At 43.4% G+C, this 21,964-nt stretch overlaps 1 protein-coding gene across 1 annotated transcript in view; it reads left to right on the top strand.

The window, feature by feature from the left end:
* Positions 1 to 21,964, top strand: part of znf407 (zinc finger protein 407) — a 196,700-nt gene that overhangs the window by 60,228 nt on the left and 114,508 nt on the right. The window lies entirely within an intron of this gene.

Below are 21,964 nucleotides of genomic sequence, written 5' to 3'. Positions count from 1 at the left end.
CTTGCTGTTTTTTTTTTTCTTTTTTTCTTCTTCTTCTTCGTCTCTGCACTGTCAATTACCGAGTGGAAGCACAGAGACAGTAGAGTGGAGCGCAGACCGGCTGACTCGCTGGGCGGCTGACTTGGTGGCTGACTGGCTTGTCTCTCGGAAACCTCTGAAATGTGATTTACATTGTGAGCATGTTGTAGCGAACCCTATCCCACGTTATGCATATTCTCCCATTGTTTGTGACAGTTGGTTGTATCTGTACTGGAGGAGTGGCGGTGGCGGGGGAGAGGCACCAAACAGGCATCCGACTTTGCATTTCAGTGGCTGAGCTCGGGGGTCAGGAGCACATCTGGTTTACTGGGAGCTCTGCGCGTGCGGTGGGTGTATGTGTGTCACTTACCCCAGCCTGGCACGCGCGCGGGACCTCACTGAGCTCACTTGTTGCCGTCCAGCCGGATCCCCGCGTGTGGTTTAAAAAAAAAAAAAAAAAAAAAAAAAAGGCAGCACAAACAGCAGAACCCTGCGCACTGATTCCCTCCTACACAAACAAACAAACACACCTGCTGCTCCTGGCAAGTCGCTCTGACAATCAGCCGAAGGAGGGGAGGCAAACAAAACAAACGGTTTAATTTACATGACAGTAGCCTGCTGTACATTAGCATGCCGTGGCAATGATAGAGCGAAGCTCCACAGGAAGCGCTAAGTAATGAAAAGTGATGGTCCCTATTTGCGGCGTACTGTAAAGCGAAGGAATCGGAGGCTGAAACAGTCAGAGCTAATAGTGCCCACGCGCACGCACACACACACCCACCCACACACACACACACACACACACTGCTCGCGTGTCTCCCATGAACTGCGTGTTGCTGTGTTGTTGGAAGAAGCAAATAAATAATAAATAATATAAAAAAGAGGCTCACTTCTCTATTTCTCTCCTTTCTGAGGGAACAAATTCTTCAGCAGCACAAAATAAATGTAAGCAATTTGTTGTGGTGAGGAATTTAAGATGCGTACAAGTGTTATGTGAAGAGAGCGCAGCCGTTCGCTTTTAAAAGCTATTTTCTTTCTCTCTCTTTTCTTTTTACGTCTTCACAAACTTTTTTGCTGGAGACAGAACATGAAAGGTCCCTGCTGCTTCTGCAAACTTTAACGAGCAATTAACTTTATCAATGGACAAGGGAAAAAAAAAATTTGGAGGATGTTTATAGTTGCTCAGAATAGTATTTGTATAATGAAGCTCCTTTTTATTTTTATTTATTTATTTATTTTTTACTTTGTTAGCATTATTTTTGAAGACATGAGTCTTAAATTGTGTATTTGTGTGGACTAGGGTGTTGGTATGGTTTGAGACTGCATATTTGTGTTTTTCCATGGATGATGGTCTACACTCTTCATGCCATGTGTTCATAGTAATGGTGTGTGTGTGCGTAGGGGTGTGTGTGTGTGTGTGTTCTGGCTCCAGTGGTCTGCTCCTCATGTAAAGAGATAGCATCTTTCCACAACAGATCAATAAGGGAATATTTCTAGATTCCCTGCTTCTGTCTCTGATTTAACTAGCTGTGTATATGGGGGTGTGTGCGTGTGTGTGCTTTTGAAAAAATGAAGAAAACTCAGACTGACAACCTTGCTTGTACACTGGTGGTACGATTCAACTTTGCTACCATTATCAAATCTATTGGCATATTATCAGCCAGGGAGAGGCTGGTGGAGCTGGGTTTTGTTTCGCTGCTGTTCTATAATATGTCCTTCTTCTTAATATGGCTGCCCAAACAAACACCTCAGCAGCCCCATACTATAGCATATATGAAATAAAATGTGGGTAGAAGTGCACCGTCCTCTCCAGACTCTATACAGTCATATCTGGATAGACTCTGTCTCGCACTCAGGCTCTCCACCACCTCCACTTTTCACGTAGCCCGTGTTTACTTGCAGCAAATTGTCCTAAAGGGAGGCAGTCACTGATGATTTATGGTGTTGGATGTGATTAGATCTCATTGTTTTACATACTTTTTACCAGAGCTGCTTCAGTTGGAAGTCAGTCGTCATTAAGGACTGGAAAAAAGATTATATATATATATAAAAAAGAAAACAGCTTGTTCCTGACTTATTAAATCGCAGCTTTCACGTTTCCTCCTCAGGAAGGTGGCGGTGGCAAACACCCTGGCAACTGAGGTACATCCCACTCGGAGGGAATGTGAAAGTATTTATCTGAGAATGAGGGCCGGGGGTGTCGCAAAAGTGTGGAATGGACTCCGGCAATCGCTGGTAATTTAAACTGCTGAGTGACAGCTCGACTGGGCTCGTCCTGAACCGTAGCTGCTCTGGTCGTCCTGCACAGCACGATGTGCAAACTACTGGCTGTGCGTTCGCAGAGGAAAATCTATAAGTGGATTCATTCGATTGAAAAAGTAGTTACAGGCATTTTTATCACTGTGCTTTTATTACCAGTGACAGCTGCAGCTGTAACATTTTAGAACTAGCAGAAGAAAAGATTGTTGTAGCTAAATGCAAGCTGCAACATACGTGGTGTTAAATCTGTAGCAGTAGCATTATAATAGCAGCAAAATGTGGAGTTATCAAAACAGCAGCTCCAACAGTGTTTTGTTTTTGTATGCTGACAAGTTTTTTTTAAAGTGTGAAAATGCTCTTAATGAGGGTTAGCAATGAAGATATAAAATTAACTGACTGACTCAGAAAAAAAAAAAAAAAAATGTTGTTAAAATCCTTGCATGTACGTTTATCTAAACGATATTCTGAGGTTTCAAGTTCAACTTTGTCAATTTTTCTATAAGACGGTAACGCTGCCCCTCCGACTGCTTGTTGTTGCACACTGACAGTCAGCTGGCTTTAAGTAGAGTGCTAATGTCTTCCCTGGCTTCCAGAAAACGTACATTTAGCTATTCAGAAATATTCCCGGTCGTGAAAAACACAGACGTTCACCATGTGGAAATAATGCAGTGCTACCTGTTACTCTTATAGTGCTATTTTACAGTAGCATAAGCTGATAACTGCAGGCTGGTCTCCAGAGATCTGCTGGTTTTTTGGAGCTTTTTTGCTAATTTTTGGGAAAAATATTACTGTGTGCAGTAAGAATGTTTCCTGAAAAACTCCAAAATTATAACTGGAAAATGTAAGTCTATGTGTTCAAATCAAGTTAATCAACTCATCACTTTAGCAGTAGATGATGTAATTGTACTTTTTTGTTTAAAAAAAACCGCAGCATACTTTTTCCAAAGAAATACTGTTCTGATTCCATGTACTAAGTGACTAATTATTCTCAAAACACTTGCTACATGGCAATATCTCTCCTCTGCGACTGTTCCTCTGAGGTGGGACATTCTGAATGAAAGCCGCTCTGTGGAATACTCCAGGGAGGCGCTCACAGTGCGCTACACGTGTTTACTTCCCCATCACTTCATTCCTAACATCTTTAACCTGTTTACTTTTTGCTCAGGAGAGCGTGCCGGCATGTTGGACCAGTCTATATGCACTTTCTTCGTGTCTTGCAGAGGTTAGACATGCATGGTTCAAGGTTATCCTCCAGCTCAGATAATTGTCAATAAAATTGATCTCTGTATTTTTTATTTATTTATTTTTTACTCTACTCCCATTTTGTTATCCTTCTCCCCTTCCTCTAGACACTTCCCTTCCCTTCACTCCCTCACTCTACTCCCTTGCCAGTGTCCTTCTCTTTTCATCTCAAGCCAGATAAGTCTGCTGCTCCGACTGCCAAGCGCAACGAGTATCACTGCCTTCTTTTTTTCTTTTCTTTTTCTTTTTTTTCCCCTCCTCCTCTTATGTTCTTCTCACAGTGCACTGAAGCCATGTTGCAATTTCTCAGGGAGTTTTGAAGCCTGGATGTCTCCTGTCTGGGCCCATCTCGTCTGAGGCGCAGCGCGGGCCCTATGCGATCTGAACTGCGCTGCCTCGCTGCAGGTCAGCCTTCACGGCCGATTAGTGTCGAAGCGCCACTTTGGTCACAAGTTGTCGGGAGCGCTTATCGTGAAGATCAACAGCGATCAGTCTCGCTGCTGCCTCACTCTCGCCCTATCTCTCTCTCTTTCTGTCCAACTCCTCTGCATCTCCTCTCTACATTTTTTTTTCTGCCCTCTTCCCCTTTTGGCATTACCTCCCTCCCATCACCCCCCTCTTCATGTTTTTTTTCCTCCTCAAATCTCCATATTTCCATCTCTATCTCATCATTGTCATCCTCCCTCCTTTACCCCCCCGTTCCCCTCAGTCTCTCTCTCCTACCTTCCTCTGTGTTGTTTGTTTTCCGGATCCAACCAGCTCAAAATGCCGGTCTCTTATTTTGGGTGGAAAACATCAGGAGGCCAACCGAGAGCTTGAGTCAATAAATGTTCCGAGATAATCTGAAGAAAGCAAATCTATAGCCGTCTTTCATGTGATGGCATTGATTTTAAGCAGGAGAAATATACATTTTCTTTGTTTAAGAGGCTGCAGGAGTGGATCGGTGTAGCGTGTTAGCAATAAAACTCCAGCTTTATGATGTCAGCACTTCACTTTTTTTTTCTTTTTTCTTTTTGTAAATGAAGGAATGAATTCTATAAAATATGAAACCCTCTGCAGAAACTTGGCCATTTTCTCACTTAGCCATTTTCTCGTCGGTCTGACAGAGTCGCAGCCTGCATCTCCGTGCTCTTTCCTCCCACGTTTAATCCCTCCATCCCTCCTTTTCATGGTGTCTCTGCGCGCCGTCAGGCCTCGTCTGTGGCGGGAGCGGAGACGAGTCATGTTTGGCCTGTCAGTGTGGCTGCTAGTGTCAGTATCTGGAGCTGCTGGTTCCTCTGACAGCGCTGGAGGGGCTGCTGGTCCTAGCAGAGTGCAACCATCACCCTGTGACACGCTCAGTGTCACCGATCCCCTACGTCTGGTGACATGGCATCCCCCTCTTCCCCCCTCGTTCTTCTTCTTCTTTTTTACTTGCCCCAGCCTCCCCCCCAAGCTGGTGGCCTTTTCACTGCCACTCTGCAGTCAGTCACTCCAGTCAGTCACTAACTGCCTCACTGAGGACTCTTTAGTAGAATTTGACCTACATGGATTTCTGAATGCTGAATTTCCCCTGTAGTTTTGGACTGATGTTGCTGTTCAGTATTATTTTTTCTTTTAGATTGTTTTTGTGGAAAAGGTGTCTGCCGAGTGCTGATAGAGTCCCAGATGATTATAGGTAGGAAAATAAACACCATGTGTATGTTTGGAAGACCTAGCTTCAAACTACGATAAAATAACACCAAATATGACCATTATTACAATTAATTAACAACTATTTTTTTTACCTGTAGTAGAAAGATGTCACATTGAAGTAAGTTTGTTTTAAAAAAAAAAAAAGAACAAAAAAGCTAGTTAACCCCGTTATTTGAGAGGTTAGGGACCACAATCATAAGTAGTTTACTACTACTACTTACAGTGGAGTAGGTTCCCTTATTTGCTGGTGAATACTAGGAGACCGCATTACCTGCTTTTTGCTGCAAAAAATAAAATAAATCAGATAATTGTCTGGTTTTTAATTGGTCGGAGTGTGGCAGAATGTGGCTCTTGCCCAGGGAACCATTAATGCAAGAAACAAAAACCGCATGCACATTTATTTATATGTCAAGCTTACAATTCTAATTTAAAAAAAATTGACACAAACTTTGTGTTAACAAAACAACAATCAAGAAACCTCAGAACTATCCCTTTAATATGCTAACCCAGCACAGAAAAGCTACCGTATTGTCCTGATGAGTCATCATCTGCAACGATCATAATTTTGAAGACACACCTGACTTTACAGACATAGTTTCAGTCTCCAATAAACTCGTATCTCATTTCTGCTGACAATATTTTTACGAAGTTTGGGAAAGTGCCTGGCTAATGTTATGAATTGTTGATCATTTTGCTTGTGACATATTTCGTCGTGGACTCAATTATTTATGTACAGATACAAGTTACAGGAAAAAAAGCTGTTCCCTTGTTTCCTAAACTCAGCGCTTTGCTTTGAACGTCGTAACAGTTAATGGCCAGTGTTTCAGCTGCTCTCTGTGCAGCCCCTTCTCCCAAACACGAAGAGGTATCTGTGGATCCTGAGCTGGCATTTGGGGTTAGATTGGAAGAACTGACTTCAGATCAAAAAATCTGTCGCCACCTGCCTCAACACATACTCTTCATGAGTTTTAAGAGATTCCTAGAAGAAATTATAACAAGCTGAAAATGCATTTCAATGTTCTCAGGCCTCTGTTCTAAAGTTTTACAAACCCCTGGACTAGAAGATGAAAAAGGGAACCAACACAATCAACAGGAATAACATGTTAGATGGACGGATAGAAAGATAGATGGAGAGATGGATAGATAGATGTTATGTGCACAGCAGAGCTAAATATGTGTGTGATTTAATCTGGCCTTGGCGAACATGCAGCAGTGACAAATGGATGCTCACTATGAAACTCTCTCATCCAAGAGACAGTATTAGTTTTTGCTTTAATTACCAGCAGCAGTAATGTTTCCTATCCATAACTGTCGGCCTGCGAGAACACAGCCTGGCAGAGGGGTGAGGGCCTTGTCTTTTCTCTCAGTGGGCTTCCTGTCTCGTCTCCAACCAGCCCACCCCACAACTCCAGCCCCGCTCTCCCTTTATCCTCCCCCTCTCCATTCCCCTCCTGCCCCCTCTGCATCTTTCATTTCAATATTTCAATATTTATGCCTCATCTGAAAAGTTCAAAGTCACAGTAAGGAGGCATAACTTTCTCTCGCCTCCCCGCCGACAGCTCAGTACCCTGCCCTGTGGACGGGAGAGGGGATGCCGCGACGGCTTGTTTCTCCTCCCTTCTTGTGACAGAAACTGGACTAAAGTCTGCGCTTTGGGAATCTGATGTACAGTTGAAACCAGATATTTACATTTACTGTATAAATAGACAGATAATCGTTTTTATTCCCCTCAAAGTTATATGCAAGTCAGACTGATTTTTTTTTATTTGCCAACTGTCAAAAATAATGAGAGACAATCTTTTATTACTTTCTTCAAAATCACCTTTTCTTTTCACAGAAATATTGCTTTAAGTGACCTAGGAAAGTCCAGATGATGATGGCATTACTTTGTAAGCTTCTAAATTGACATTCGAGTTAAATGAAGGCACACTTTTTGATATATTCTAAGGCGAGACCTCAAGCACACAGCCTCCTTGCGTGATAACCTTGAAAAATAAAAAGAAATCAGGTAAGATATCTGGAAGACAATTCAGGTCCTCCATACGTCTGGTGCATACTTGCGTGCAAATCGCAAGTGCCAGAAGGAGTTGAATTTATCTATTTAAATTGTCATATCCTGTCTGTAATGTGAAATCTGCTTACCAAACCTAGAACAAAAGCAAAGGACCTTGTGAATTGTCTGACACTAGAGTGCAATTATCTACAGAGAAAGTGGTCCTGACATGAGCTGAAACATCACTCAGGGAGGTAGAAGCCATTGCTGGACAAAGCAAAATAAAAGGCAAACTGTACTTTAATAATTCACTTGGGGCTAAACGCATGTGTGAGAAATGTCCTGTGGTCTAGTGAAACTAGAACTGAAGTGTAATGTACAATGTTTCATTTGGAGGGAAACGGGAAATGCTCACAAACCCGAGAACACAAACTGCATGGTACGGCGGTGGCAGCATCATGTGTTGGTGCTATGTTGCAGAAGGGACAGCTGCACTTCAATAGGTCCCATGAGTAGGAATCATTATTTGCAAATATTGAAATATCTGAAGACATCAGCCAGGATATGAAGCTTGGCCACAAATAGGTCTTACAAATTAATAATGAAGCTCAAAGTTTGGAAGGAGCGTCACAAAGAAGTGGAAAAGTTATGAGTAGAGCTGAAAACGTGTGATAAGTCAACCTGTAAACCTGACTCAAATAATTTGCAATACCATCACATTTTCATGAAATGTATGCAAACTTCAAAATGTATGCTAATAAACTATTACTATTCGGTCACTTTTGCAGTCTTAACACGTATAAAAAAGGAAACGTTTAGCCTGATTTAATGTCAAGCAGAGGGAGAATGTTTGGTTTTGAATGAAAATCCAGAAACATGAATGGTAATCAACTTTATAACGATTGTCTGAAACAGTTTGGCAGCTTTTCAAACCTATGTTCTTAATACTTGTTGATAGGACAAGTATTAATTATCCGTCCATCCGTCATTACCTTACACGCTTATCCCTAGTGGGGTCGCAATGGGTACTGGTACCTATCTCCAGCAGACGAGAGGCGGGGTACGCCCTGGACAGGTCGCCAGTCTATCGCAGGGCAACACGGAGACAGACAAGACAAACAATCATTTATACACACACCCAGTCAGACCTAAAGACAATTTAGAAAGACCAATCAACCTGACAGTCATTGTTTTGGACTGTGGGTAGAGCCGGCGTATACGGAGAGAACCCACCCATGCACAGGGAGTACATGCAAACTCCGTGCAGAAAGACCCTGGACCGGGTTTCAAACCCAGTCAACAGTGCATCTAACTTTACCATTGTACAAATCAAGCCTTTATAGCAGTGGTAAAAAGAAAGTCATGGTCCACCAAAAGCCATAAGCAGTCCTTGCTCTAGTTTGTTAGAACGAGGAAAGGGTGCCCATCACCCTAGATACACTATCCGGCCCTTGGAACCATGGTGGTGGTTGCAGCATGCTATGTGAACACTTTTCTTCAGCAAGGACACAAAAGATAGTCACTTATAATGGAGAGATGGATGGAGCTAAATGAAGGGCAGTCCTGGAAGAAGATACTTTAAAGGCTGTAAAAGACCTTAGATGAGGGGTTACCTTTCAGCAAGACAGAGTCGCTAAACACGCACCAAAATTACAATGGAATAGTTTAGACTAAAGCATGTTGAGGGATTAGAATACCATTAGTATAGGTATTAGAATGTTACAAGATGTGGAAATGTTCAATGCATAGTAATACTCTATATTAATATTTTTGGAACTGTCACTTGTAACACCTCAGAGGTCAAGGGGCAGCAATAGTTCCTATGGGTTCTAGTACTTTCCAGAGCTCAAGTCAGTTTATGAGTACTTTTTTCTGTACCATTAGCTGACCATCTCTTTAAGAAAAGAAAAAAATTAAACTCTGCGGCCATTTTTAATAAATAAAGTGTCTGACAAGTCTGTCCTTTGCCATAAAGCTCTCTGACAGGCACCGTCTGGTAATAGATTAGCCTAATTACAGCGTCCCTGAGTCTAGATCACAACGTCACGTACTCAGCCTGTCGCTCTAATAGCCATTACAGCCACTGCTCAACACTCCCCTCCTGTTAATGTAAAGTTGTTAAAAAAAAAAAAAAGGAACGGGTGGGGGGAACTTGGGGAGAAAAAGAAAAAAAAAGACCCGAAAAGGTTGTTGTCATTTGCATGCAAGCCTTCATTAGAATATGCGAATATGCTAAGGACCAGAGCTGGCGGTTTGCATGTGCAGGTGATGAATGGGCAGCACGTTGAGGAATAGGCCGAGATGAAGGCTTCGTCACCCTCATCTGCATAACGCACTTTATTTACTTATTTATTTATTTCATAATTTACTTTTTGAGTGCTCGCTCTCCGTTACGCATTCCGTGTCTGCGGATGTTGACTGAAGACCTTTCCGATTTTAACCACCTTCCGATTCCGTGACGCATTAATAAGACGTGACTGAATGAGAGCTAGCTCTGGGTTTCAAAGAACGTTGAGAAAGGCCTTTATGGTGAAGTCTTTGTGTTTGCTTGACACCGTGCACAACGCCAGAAAGACATACCCGACATGTCTTGCTAGTCGTTGAGCGTTGATTTAACCTGTAGCGTTAGCCAAAGAGTGTCAAATAGCGGGGAAGAGGGCCGAGCACTGGAACGAAGCCTCGCATTGAAGGATTTGGGGGCGGCGGGGGGCTTGGAAGGTGCCCGGTGAGTTTACAGGAGAGAAACTCTTCTCTTCACTCTTCTGCGCTGTCAGGGCAGCAGATGGTGGGTGTCAAGACAACGGCAACAATAGGCAAACAAAGACATCTTTTGTGTGTGCGTGTGTGTGTGTGTGTGTGCACATATTTTTTCGAAATGTAGAAGTGCGATGGCTTTGAGTAGGAGGCATCAGCAGCTACAATAACACATGGACAGTGACTTGTGTTAATTCCAAATTTTTTGCTCTCACTCGCTCTCCAAAGTGTCCATCGGAGGCTCCAAAATGAGCCTGCCTCAACCGGAGAATGTGACAGATGTCACGTTTGTGGAGGAATGTTTCACTCCAAGAAAATGTGAACTTCCACTTCCTGCACCAAAATTTCGTCTCCCTTCAACACGTCTTATTTTCTTTGAGCCTAATAAGTCATCCTTTAATAGCGCAGCGGAATATTAGATTAGTGCCTTTGCAGTTTATTTTGCTCCTTTAGAGTGTGACCTTAGCCGCCCTTCACAAAGGCGGGGAGATAATGAGAGTGGTAGCCCGGGCCGACAGACGGGCCTGACATCCCAGCTGCGCCCTTCACTCAGCCGGCTGAGGAAAAACGTCAATACGGAGGCCTTATGTTTTATGGATTATCTGCTTTTGCAAAACTATGGTGGGAGAAATCCAACTCTCGCTTGTCATGTTGCTTCAGTTCTTTTTAATGTGCGAGACCACTCTCCGAAACAACACCGGTTGAAATTAGAGGCTGTCTTCCGTCTTTGTTTTTCCAGCTCCCCCCCCACACTTCTCTCTCCTCCTCTCTGATTCTTGGCATCCTCAGATCACTCAAGTCTGATCGCGCTGACCTGGTTGTCTTTGGTTTTTGTGGATAACATTTCTTCTGCCTTCATTGGGGAAAGAGCAGTTTTGCTTCACAGTTTTGTGTGTATGTATGGCTTGCCAGCACTCTCTAACGTGTCTGCTGTGAATTAGGCACTTACGGTCCTTCTGCTTTGGGATTTTTTAAATCTATTTTAGTGTACATTATTAATTCTAATCTTCTCTTATTTAGCAGATTTTTTTTCTTTATAGTCTATTTCATACATTTAATTTGTTCTCAGAGGATTATGTAGTAAACAGTCTGAATAAATCATGTTCCTTTTTTATTTTATTGGATTATGGAGGTGGGCAGGGGGATACTGCGTAGCTGTTATTCCCCAGGAGGGGTAGGGCGCGAGGCCGGATCCACTGTCAGGTGTTTCTGCTGTAAATGGACCCAAGTGCGCCCAGGTTACATGCAGTTTAATCTGTCCCTCTGGGGGAGGGGGAGCAAGGCGGGAGAAGTCAGAGGGCGTGGCGGCAGGCTCGTCACGACTCATGACGGGGCTCAGAAGGGGGCAGAGGTTGCAAGGGGTGCCTGGTGTCTTTCCCCTCAATTAGGCTCCCTAACAGGGCAGAAGGCCCTTCTGGGGTGCTTTCCTGTTCTAATGAAGCAGGGCAGTGGTCATGCGGAAAAAGTGGTCAAAGTTGCTGTTCTTTGAGTTGGTAACTGTAAATTAGGTGCCAACTAGGCATCATCTCCAGTCTCAATAAGTCAGTATCCATATCACTGTTGTTTAACTGAAACCTTAACAGTTTTATTAGGGGAAAAAAAAACTTTATTATAGTGAAAAATTATGTTCCCTAAACATGTTTACGAGTGAAGAAAGAGAAATTTGAGCATATGTTTTGCTTTTGTCTGTTATAGGGATTGGTGACCTGTTTGGTTGCCTGCCAGCGTGGTAAAAACCAGCTCCTTGTTCTACGCTTTGCTTCGTACAGAAGGTCTGGACCCTCAACTATTGAGAAACCACTGCTTGTTGAAGTTTTAAATGATTAGCTCTGATTTTACCCAGTCGGTAACATTTGGCCGTGAGTAAAAAGACGACTGACAATGATTGATAATGCTTCATTTGGATTAATTGATGCATTCTGTTTGCCGTGGAGGTTGGATTTTCCATTTTCAAAATCGGAAACATGATCAGAACGCCTTAAAGTCAGAAATATCAACTTTAAAATATGGAGCTTTCCGACAGACCCCAAATTTAACAGCTAATATGACTGCACACATATGGAATGTTGGTTATTGTTATAAATTGCGAGTATTATTAGGACTTCAGCAGAAATTGCCAAACACCTGGTGGTGTCTGCTGATCTCGTCATACTAACTGCTTCTCTGTCTAAGACGATTTAGACTATAAACTGGCAGAACAGTTTTCTGATGAAACTTTGATTTTTGTTGGAAAGAGTCGGAGCTTCTTAAAGCGACAGAGGCCAATTTCATGGCAACAAATTGCAAAGTTGAATTTCTTCTCAGCTATGTCTGGCGTTATGTGTCTGGAAAAATACATAAATCTTTAAGAATAATCTCATATAACCAGGTAAAGGGCGGTAGAGCGGTATTTCAGAAGGATGAGGAGAACATAAATTATTATGAAAAACCTTATAAATGTTTGCTTTCTGTAGATCACATCCATTATTCGAGGCCTATTGTGGCCCCTCGGAGCCTTAACCTCAAGCTCATATTGTCGATTACTAATTACTGTTGTGGGCTTATTAAATGTGAACAGAACGAGAGTCTGGTTTGTTTTGCTATCATTTAGTGTTCAAAGAAATAGGCCAGTCGTTAGAACGCCCACTGCTTAAAACTTGGAAACATGTTCTGAATAATTGGAAGGAGTGAACAGGATGAAGCTTTTACCATTTAGATTTCCATCACATCTGTTATCTTTATCAAGAACATAACATAAAATGATATGTCGATCCATTTATAAATTATATGCTGCTACTAGCTTTCGAGACAATTGAGTGAAATTGGAAAAAAGTGTTTTGTTTTTTTTTATTTGTGGCAGTTTGGCTCCAGAATAGTTAGCCGGTGATCTTGGACCACAGAAATTAATGTCCTGGTATTCTAATTGACAGTGTTGTTTGGATTTTTGTTGTTTTTGTTTATGTTAGGTCAGTCCTTCTCATGCTGGAAGATTTTCACGAAGGCTCCTTCAACAGCGTCAGTACTTCAGTTTAGAGAGGCTTCTCAAACGAAGCGCGTCGAGATGTCTTTATTTGCATCCCGCGACACCAAAGAACTCTTTCATAAATCATGAATGATTAAATGTTTTTCTGTTTTACATCCCCGCAAACTGCTCACTCCTGGGAGCGAAGCTCTGTCCTTCAATCCCAAAAAAATCAACAACAAAAATAACTAAAAAATGTAAACAGCTCCTTTTCAAAGACGGCTCCCGGTCCCTCCAGTGACAGCGTGCGCTTTTTTCTCTCTATTTGTGCGGGTTCTGGCGAATTTTCATCCACTTTATGAAAACATTGTTAAACTAATTCTGCCCGATAACACTGAAAGCGCGCGGAACGGCACATTTTTCACCTCTCCTCTCCCCGGGCGTGCGCCGCACACACCTGAAGAGGCCGAGCGAACCGAGCATAAGGCGAACCTGCATTACAAATTACTGCACATCATAGAAATTGTGCAGCAAGCTTTTTAAAATACCAGCGCTGCCAGTGAGGCGCTTTGTAATTTATCCCTTCACGGCTGTTAGCTGCGCGGCGCAACGGTGATTTATTTGGTTTAAGAGAAGTTTTGTTTAGAGAGATAATGAGCAGGACTTCTCTTTAATGATTTAACACGGCGCGGTGGAGGAGAAGGAAGGGAGGTGGTGAGGGTGGTTGGGGGGGGGGGGGTAGGAGAAAAGGAAAGGCACATATATTTTTCATATCTTTAACTGCACTGCAGAGAGAGGGGGGGAACGGAGGAGAGGAATGAAAGAGAGAAAGAAAGATGCATTAGCGGCAGAAGCTAACAGCCCTTAACACGGGGCATTTTTGATTCATTTTTGTTTTGTTGCGTAAAAACGACTTTTTCACCTCCTTCGGAACGCCGCATCATTTTCCCTTGTTATGTATTTCACTGGAAATGTTTCTCGGGACGTGCTCCGTCTTCACAGCACTTCCTTCTCTCCAGCTTCTCTTCACCCCCCGTCCTTTTTTTTTTTTGTTTAATCTATAAAAGTAGATCATGTTTGTGCTGATACCACACAATATGCCAGCTTTTGGAAATCTATTTTGAAAAGTGCTTTAGCTGCTTTTGTAACCCCCCCTCCTTTATTCCCACCCCCCCACCCCCAACACCTCTTTTCATCTTGACACAAAATACAGTATTATTCTTTCTTGTTCAGCATTTTCAAGTTTCTCCTCTCACTTAGGATTCAGACCCCAAATTAAAGCAGTTAATTAGAAAATATAATGAAGCTGAGGAGCATAATATGCAAACAGGGCTCTGACGCTCGGAGCTGGGGGCGTGTGTGGAGGGGGGCGGGGGGTCCGTGATGCTGAAACCGCCATCGGCTCATAACGATGATGATATCAATAATGGATTACTTCATCAATCGCTGTTCCCTCTTGAAGATGGGAATGCGCTGTCGGGAAGGGGACAGATTCCTTTTCTTCTCGCCGTCTCCCTTCCTGTAGCTTGAAAATGTGTGTTTCATCTCGCATTAGGGTGTGCTCTGCATAAGTGCAGGTGGAACTCAGCCGCCCCTCCCTCCCCTAAATGATCCTTTAATGGAACAGTGTGCACTGGAGCCGGGAAACTCTATGGGGCGCTGCCACCGTCGATGAGAACTTCGCCTCAATCAATCCGTCAAGCCCCATCACCTGCCTCACCAGATGATCCAAAAACCCCTTTGGAGAGGCAAAGTGAGCTTTTTATGTACCTCCTCTAAGACTAGAGGACACACACACACACACACAGAGAGAGAGAGACACACACACAAGCGACGGCGTCACAAGTGAGAGGTGTCTGTTTCACTGAGAGCCTTGACGTTGATCAGTCGTCAGAGAGCCACTTTGCCTCCCCTTTTATTTTTATCAAGATCATCTCAGAATAGATCGAGTGCTTCGCTTTCCTCCGGCTGGCGCTCGAAAACACAATCAATTCGGATGCTTTATTCATTTATTTTCCTCCAAAATGTCCATTAAGGTTACGGGATGTTTGCATAAGTGGATCCCTCTAGAGTCCGAGCCGTATTGACGCGCCGTCGTTTCCTGCTTCGGTCAAACAAAGTGACAACAACTCAGACTCCCCCAGCTTAGAGTTTTTCCCCTTAGAAGACAAACACTCTAAAGGGGCAGCATTATGTATATTCCTGGCACATAGTTTCATTTTATAGCGCAATAAAATAAGCATTACCTCTAGTTGTCTGTGTGTGTGTATATATATATATATATATATATATATATATATATATATATATATATATATATATATACAGTATGTATATGCGTGTGTGTGGTATATAAAAGAAATTTGACTTTGTGATTTAACACCTTGAAACAGGGCCTGTCTCTTTAAAATCTCCTGCTCTTTCTGAAACTTCGCCTTCAGAAAGTCATCACAACATGGCTCCTCTATTGACCCTTAAAATAACATTTTCATCAGCGTTGCACTGAGAAGTAGCTGCTACAATGAGCTCAGTAGATGTGCAGCTCCACCAGAGGTTTGCTAATTGCCACTGGCTAGTCTGAAGGAGCTGAGCGGGGAAGTTGCAGGGGAGGGGTGGTCTGTGAGGAGGAAGTTTATAAGCTTTTAAGCTGCAGCTCTGATAAGAAGCTGATACCACACACCTCTAAGGCGGAGCTATGTCCACCCAGGCATTTTGTACAGATGAGTGGTTGCCACGTTTTTGATGAAGAAGTAATATTATATCATGAGATCAAAAAAGTCAATTTCAAATGATACTGCCCCATTGATGTATTTTATTGGGATTGCATGTGACACATCTGTATAAAGAAAGCAAACATGGTTTTAATATTTTACAAATGAAACTCAAAGTAGGAAGTAGCTTGGGAGTTGATGGACAGATGGATGGAGATATATAACTAGGTGATCCTGGAAGAAAGCCTATAGATGACTTGAGACTTCCAGTAGGATTGTGACCCTAAACCTACAGTAAAATGGCCCAGCCAAGACCTAGATCCAATTCTTAAAGAGTGTGATGTTGAGAGCTGCTCTGTATTCAATGTTACTGAGCTAGATCTATTTAGCAAAGAAAAATGTTTGTCTCAATGTTCAAAGTGGGAGGAAACACACTTTTCTCCACTTCGTTTAAGACTAAATGTGTTCTTGTTTGTGTCTGAATACAGTGTAATTACTGTATATGCAAAATGAACTGATTGACTCAGAAAATGTCTTTTACTTGCTGTATGTATATTTATTGTAAATATTTGCGTATACGTGGACATATACAAATATATTTTCTTTGTTTGTTCCTCTTTTTAATTTATTAACGTGCATTTTTTCCCCCCTAAACTAACCGCAAAATACCGATAGGACAACCACATAACTCAAAGGGCTGAACATGAAGACATTCCTCACTTTTTTGATTCTTATTAGAAAAAAACTTTATTTTAAAATAGCCAATTAGTCCCTTCTTATTCCACTTGACAGTTATCCTGTACTTTGGGTTGGTCCATCAAATAAAATCAAAGTGAAGCACATCAAAGATTGTCAATGCAAAGAGACAAAATTCACAAAACTTCAACGGCCAAAAGAAGTTCCGCATGTCAAAACGGCATTCATTTCCTGTCCTCTGTCTTTCCATCAGCCTCTATGTCTGCTACGTATCAGCAAATTCCACTTCACGTCTGCAGCGGTTCCTACCCATCCATCCCGCCCGCTGAACAGCTATCAAAGGGAGCCCTAAACTTCGTCTCGATTCCCGTCCCGCCTCCCCCGTCTTTCGCGAGCTCCTCCGTCTTGACGTGTGCCCGTCTTCCCTCTCCGTCAGAGAAGCAGCAGCAGCAGCCGCCGCTCTCTTCTGTCAATAAAAGTCTTATCTGTCGACTACATGTTCCTGTCTGTTTGTGTGTCTGTCTGACACGTCAGCAGCTGTCTCGGCGCTCCGGGGTTGCTGTCAGCCAAGTGTTGGTTTCTGTTCTTCTGTCAATTCACCTGCCTGTCACCGTCTCTCAGATTAGACGTGTCAACTTACCTCCAGCTTTTCCGCCTCCTCCGAGATGACTTTATAAAAAAATAAATAAATAAATAAACAAGAAGGCAGCAACTTTCGTTTGCTCTGAAGAGTGAATTAGCGGTGACGTTGCGGGATGTGCTGTTTCATTTCACGGATCCCCCCCCTCTTCCTTCATCCCTCCTTCTCTCGTCGGTGTTAAATATAGTATGCGACTGCATGCTTTTATAAATCTAGCATGTCTCCTACAGCAACAGAGAATTGTCAAGTTAATTGTAAAGGGGCTCGGTGCTTTTGCAACTTCAAATTGTTCTGAGTTCCCAAATTTCCCCGGTTTGTTCTAAATATGGAGTTACTCCAAATTGAGCGGGGGGACAGGGGGGATAGACGTATTGGAAAGATGGACAGAAATGGGATGAGGAAGTGAAAGGAGGTATGGCCCAAAGGATGTAGAAACGTAGAGGCGATGTGGAGTGAAGGGAGATGGATGGAGAAGGAGGCTCAGCCGAGACGAGAGCTAGCAGAGGCAGAAGATGGAGGTGAGGGGAGATGAAGGAATGTGAGATGGCAGACGAGATGGAGGTGGGAGGATGTGGAGGGGCGCTACCTGCTGCTGATGGCAGTCAGAGTCAGTGAAGGATGGAGGGCGATCCAGCTGTGACATTAAAGCAGCAGGTGGGGGCCGTCATTAGGACTGGCACAGTAGGCTAGATGAGCCCGCACACACTCATTTCTTTGGGGCCCAGCGGACCACTGTGGGAGTAGGTGTGTGTGTGTGTGTGCGTGTGTGTGCGTGTGTGCGCTCATCGAAAAGAGCTGAAACGTAGTCCCATAACTTCAGAGCTCATACCCACCTGCACTTTCATCTTCCCCCAGCCGAATTGCTCCTCCTTACTGAGATTTGTCGGCAACTCGACCCGCTGACGGTAGAGCCAAACTGCATCTGATGACTTTTTGGATCTCTTTTTGGCCCCAAGACCTTGTTGGATATGTGTTTTAACTTTTAACTTTGGGGGTGTTTAGATTGTAAACAATGAAAGCATCACAACTCAGTTTCTTTTAATTTTCATAAAGAAAACAATGGCAACTACTAGAAGAACGTTAATCTAGTGAAAACCAGCATTTTTACGACACTTTGCTTCATACACAGGGTCTTGACTCTCTGCTATTGAGAAACAATTGCTTCCTAGAGGTGCGGAAGCAATCGTTGACTTTAAATGTTACGCATTCGTTAACGTTTGTCCGTGACATGTGAAATGCATTAGTTCAATGTGTTCAAGTTGGCTCTTCCCACGCTGCTGTGGGAGAAGAGTCGAGCTGAACCAGATGAATATTGATGTTGATTTGTTATTTGGAAGCGTGGCCAACACGGACTGACCGGCTTCGTTCGCTTCCTCCGCTGCCATTGCTAAAACTCCAGGCAAACTACAATTATGAAAATGGACGTCATTGTTCACAGCTTCCCCTTCTGTTCGTTGATTGGCCCGGTAGAAATTGTACCAAAGGAAGTCAGTGGGAGAAAGCCTCAGACTGTGGATCGAGCAGAACTGCGTAGGAAGGCAAGGGCTAGGCTGGAAGAGTGTAGAAAATGCTGGAGATTTGAGTCTCGGCATGGTCTGCTTGCCGTTACCATGGTTTCATAAAACCCTTAGAGTGTTAAGATATCTTGTCATTCTATTTATATTATTGAAATTACTTTAAATATAATGCCAGACAAAGTTTCAGATTGGTTTTCCTCATTAAGTATGGAGCATAGAGTAATGCAGCTCTGCCCGTCCCCCAAAGCCAAAGATTACAATTATATTAACCTGGCCATGCAATTCTGCTCGATTCTAATCTCGCCTCACTGACAAGTCTCGGCTTTCTCCCATTGAAGTGAATTTCTCCAGTAAAATATCAATCGTGCCAATCAGTGAACAGGAGAAGTTGTGGACGTTGACGTTGATTTTGGGCGCTGTTTTGGAGTAGTCTGCCTGTAGGGTTAGCAATGACAGCGAAGGAATTGAACGAATCCATCCAAATATTGAGTTGGCATTAACAGCCATCTCGCTCAGCTCTTCTCTTTTCACAGTGGAGGATGGTTGTTTACAGCACAGGCAATTTCCAGTAAGCTTCATAGCATCCAACTGGCACATTAGCGATTAGGTAAAATTTGAAACTTGAGTTCTTGCCTCCAGGAAGAAATCGTGTCTCAATAACAGAGGTGCCAGACCCTCTATACGAATTAAATGGCGCAGAACAAGGGGCTGGTTTTACAGTGAAACTTCAAGACACCAGCATAACAAATTGTAGCAAAACTTTGCGAGATACACTCTGAACGTCCTTGCTCCAACCCGGCACGCCACGTTGAGCGCCTAATGGGCATACGCCCGTTTTGTTGGTGTGGTGTTCAGGTTCCCCTAAGCCCAGTCTGGCTTGAGGCCTTTCTTCTTAGATCTTTCATCCCTTGCAGCAGACCTGTGGACGAGCCTATCCAGGAACCCCATTAGGCAAACAAAGTTGTTTGTATCAAATATTGACAAGTTATCTCTTCATCGTCAGGCAGAGGGTGGGAAGAGAAAGAGAAAGATGGTAACTGTGGGTAATTGAGCCGTGTCTCCCCTGCTTATCGGTAAAGCTCCGGCACGTCACGGACCTAACGAGCTGTGGCACGCCGATTAGTCTGAGGGGAAAGTCGAACGTGGAACGCCAGAGCCTCCGTCTTTCCTTCTGCCTTTTCATTTTTTATTTTTTCTTTTTTTTTTCTTTTCATATCCGCAATGGATATTATGAGCATCCCTGGAGGGCAGAGGCACAGCCTTATTAGTTCAATTCATGAGGGGGAAGAGAATTGATATGGATGAATGGCATGTTAAAGTATCCCTTTGTTACAATAACCATCAAGGCTGATGGTTGGGGCTGATGATGCAGCCCAAGGCAGCGGGACGACAAGCTGAGGCCTTGACCTGGATGGCGGAGGATGCACACACACCGTGGGCAGGGGGCTGATTACACACTGCCTTAAACAAATGGATTTGGCCCCTTAACATTTAGATATGGGATCCTTCTCTGTGTTAGTGCGTGCATGAGAGATTGGGTACTTGTAGATGTCTTTTCGTGAGGAAGGATAACCATTTTTCTGCCCTTGTGTGTCTGCAGCCCACATCTGGGGTGTGTGTGTGTGTTAAGATAATCACATGGTGAAGAACTAATTGTGAACGTGTAATCGCCCTTTGTGCACGTTCTCCACTTCCAGTTACGCACGGTTGCCTGGCGGCGTGCACGTCCCTGAATATGAACGCACGTCGCCGTTTCTGTACGTGCCAGGTGCCTCCGCAGGGCATTAACCGTGTTGTGCTGGTGCCATTCAGAGAATAATCCTGTTTTTTAAAAAAAAAAATAAAGAAGCTGTGATGAAAATCTCACAACACGGCGGTTTGATTTGTACCCCTCGCTATCAAAGAATGCTAATTAAAATCATATTTTGCATATGTCTTGTCTTTCATGCGCATATGCAAATTGCCCTCGTTGCCTTTCAGCACTCTGTAATTAGGTTTATGAAGGACAGCTGTAATACATAATTAACAGGAATGTTTGCAAGCTCTTTTTTTTCCCTTCATGTCTAAACACGACGACTTAAACAGGCACGAGTGAAGTGTTCCAGAGGCTCACATTTTTTCCCTCAAACATGATATTGATTAACTATTTTTCGCCCCTCCACCTCCCTCAGAAATATCTTAATTTTGCTTGCATATTTATTTATAGACGACGGCGTCGGTCAAAAGCGAAGCCCGGCATTTTGATCTTGCCGGTCTCCCTTACTGGAACGCACAAGATGTAGCCGTGCGCTAGCTCCCGGGTTTAACTCCGAGGCATCACTCTGGATGTGGTGGACGGACGGAGTTGGAGAGGATTGCGAAGATCTAGAGTGACGATAATGAGGAAAAACAGTGGAACATGTTTGAATATTTATATGATGGTGTTAGTTAGAGTCGGCCTCGGGGGCCTCCGTGACGGACGGGACTCCAGGGCCGTGGAGGACACTGCAGTGTGTGTTGGAAGGGGGGAAAAAAAGGGAAGCGAAAACTGACACACCAACATAAATGGTGAAATAATTATGCTTTTGCTTCACAAAATACGACTACCGAGCGAGAAGGAAAGCTTCAAAAGCTAAAAAATAGAACGCCAGTCGACTTGGAAGAAGGAGAGGGGGAGAAAAAAAATAATGAAAACATCCAGAAAAGAAGGAAAGGGAGGGACTGAGTTTGTGCAGCGACGGTGCCAGCCGCGCAGCTGCCGGTTCGACTCCGCTTTCATGTTTCGTCGTTGCGCCGTCCCCGGCTCTCAGATGTGGTCATTGTCTCTCCGTGGCACAATAATGGGAAGTGATGGGTGCTAAATGAAAAGGGCCAGGGGATGAAAACACTGGCGAAGCAGCTTGGATGTCAGAGTAGTTATTCCTGTCATCCGTTCATTATGTTTTCATAAGCTGTTTCAGAGACACGCTAAACTCGGGGCCCTCGACAAAGTCGGGACGTTGTGGTGGCTGTCGAGCAATGGTACTCTGCTGGGTTTTGATTATGTGCGTGCGATTGCGTGTTCTGTTGATACATGTGCATTTAAATTCTTGCACGTGTGTGAGAGCGAGTGTATTGGTGGAACACTCGTGTTACGGGGCGAGACCCACACAAAAACACCACCAAAAAGGTGCCGACTAAGTCAGGAGACTCACACTTTGTGCTCCTGGTTGTGCTAAAATTCATTAACAGCCGGTTGGTTTGAGTTGCATACTTTACCTTAAAGAGTTCATTAATATTGTTTTCTCTTTTATTAAAGCATGGCTAATCAGAGATATCATGGACAGTAAATGTCCTACCTACAAAACTCTGAAATATTCCCCAAAGATTTGAGCTAATAGCTAGTTAGTAGCCATCGTGAGGCCTTCCAAGCTGTTTGTAAAGCATTTAACTTTTAGTTATGTCGTTGCTATATATTGCTGATTGTAGGAACATTATTTCCTTTTTTTTGTATTGGTTGGGGATTTATTTAGCTGAAAATCCAATAAAAATATTCAGATA

This window comes from Xiphophorus couchianus, chromosome 5 (genome assembly GCF_001444195.1).
Source record: "Xiphophorus couchianus chromosome 5, X_couchianus-1.0, whole genome shotgun sequence".
Lineage (NCBI taxonomy): Eukaryota > Metazoa > Chordata > Actinopteri > Cyprinodontiformes > Poeciliidae > Xiphophorus > Xiphophorus couchianus.
Note: the sequence above shows the minus strand (reverse complement) of the source record. Positions and strands in the feature narration are given on the sequence as shown.